Genomic DNA, 1,904 nt, shown 5'->3' on the forward strand with positions numbered 1-1,904 from the left:
CCTACTGTGTTTTCTAACCAGCCTGTTTGTCATTCTCCATTTGCATAGATTTAAACAAAATGTACTACGGTATTCTCCACCTCCAGGTCGCTGCAAATCACATCAGTTATGACTTCACCTACCTGTAACAATTCTCTAAATGAACAATCCTGTCACCCACTGTTTTCCTTTCCCTTCATGGTGCAAAATGTTCCGTCCTTTTCATTTTTATATTCTGTGATGATTCATCTTTGTTGATTATCTGCTCATAGTCCATTTTCTTTTAAACATGCTTGAACCCAATATAAAGACAAGATAAAAACAAAACTCTTCCCTCATTTATTCTCCAGCTCATGCTGTCTGTTATATTTATGTATCACTTTAAAAGATTAAAGTGAAAGTCCCTCAGTCGTCTCCGATTTTTTGCGACCGCATGGATAGTCCATGGGATTCTCCAGGCCAGAATACTGGAGTAGGTAGCCGTTCCCTTCTCCAGGGGATCTTCCCAACCCAGGAATTGAACCTGGGTCTCCTGCATTGCAGGCAGATTCTTTACCAACTGAGCTACTAGGGAAATCCATGTATCACGTTATTCACTTTACTCATTAAATAGAAATGCTTAATCAATATTTTATGGGAAATGAGAAAGTGTACATATAAATGCAAGTGTAAATACTTAGTCTCTAAGCACAACACCTTACAGACTTCTGAGAGGCTCAAAATATCACTCTCAGCACACATTGTTCTTTTCAGGGTGATTTACCCCTAGCATATCTGGGTCATAGAACTCATGCTGACATAAGGCTGGATCATAAGAAAGCACTACCTTGCCTACAGAATGTTAATGGAATTATACATTTTAAAATGCATAACTTTAAATGTTTTTTTAATGTAGTAATCATTTTTATCCTTTCAAAATAGTTTTTATTTAACATACTAAGAATTTTCTTTCAAAATGGCTTTGAACTTGAGAAAAATGAAGCATTATTACAACTAAATTACAGATGAAAGAACTGACACCCAAGAAAGTTAAATAACATTTTAGATGATACCAAGTTCTGTATTCCACTCAGTTATGAACTGAACGTGGCTTTTAGGCTTTGACTATCACTTTCTTTCAACCTCATTAGTCACAGTGGCTTCCTGCCAGGTGGTTTACTTCTTCTAGTCAACATGACAACTTCAGAAGCTCCAGAAGAGAGACCAAGAGAATTTCAGGCCCAGGCAAAGATCCACATATGAGGTGGCCACAAAAGATGGCAGTCAGCCAAGGGCTCTGGAAGCCAATAAATATGAGCAGGCCTTAAAGAGAAGAAACACTTCCAGCCTCTACCTGTCCAGCTTCTGAAAATCTTACCAAATTGACCAGCCTCATCTTCCATGAATAATCAGTGGTATGAATACCACCATTTTTTCATGTAACTATATCACCTCATGCGTCACTGCATTATGTATCACTGTGCTTCATGTATCATTTCATGTATCACTCTATCTATACATTTTCCCATGTACAGACCCAAAAGATCTGTACCAGAAACGGAGTGAGGCATTTTCTGGTATGACTATTTCAGTGATTTTCCACCGTGCAAAAGTGTGAATTTGAGATTTTCATACACTGAACTGGCCCAAACCTGAGAATCCTAGAAAGGCAAACCCACACTGGAATTTTCAGGAAATAGAAAGAAAAGTTTCAAATGCATCACCTTGAGTTTATGGCAAGAATCAGAACCAAGAAACAGAACCAAGGTAGAGACTTATAGTAGAAAAAAAAAAAACCTAAACAAGTAGAAAATATAAATAATCAAAGTCCATCTCTATTGCCTTAGTAAGATAAAAATGTGATTTAAAAGTGTAGATAACCCTATATGCAGGACAGAAAAAGAGACACAGATGTATAGAACAGACTTTTGGACTCTGTGGGAGAC

At 37.3% G+C, this 1,904-nt stretch overlaps 1 non-coding gene across 1 annotated transcript; it reads right to left on the reverse strand.

Annotated features, from left to right (window-relative positions):
* Positions 1-481: 481 nt before the first annotated feature.
* Positions 482-553, reverse strand: TRNAC-GCA (transfer RNA cysteine (anticodon GCA)). The gene has a single exon. It is a non-coding gene; the product is annotated as a tRNA-Cys (tRNA).
* Positions 554-1,904: the final 1,351 nt, after the last annotated feature.

Source organism: Odocoileus virginianus, chromosome 22, assembly GCF_023699985.2.
Source record: "Odocoileus virginianus isolate 20LAN1187 ecotype Illinois chromosome 22, Ovbor_1.2, whole genome shotgun sequence".
Classification (NCBI taxonomy): Eukaryota; Metazoa; Chordata; class Mammalia; order Artiodactyla; family Cervidae; genus Odocoileus; species Odocoileus virginianus.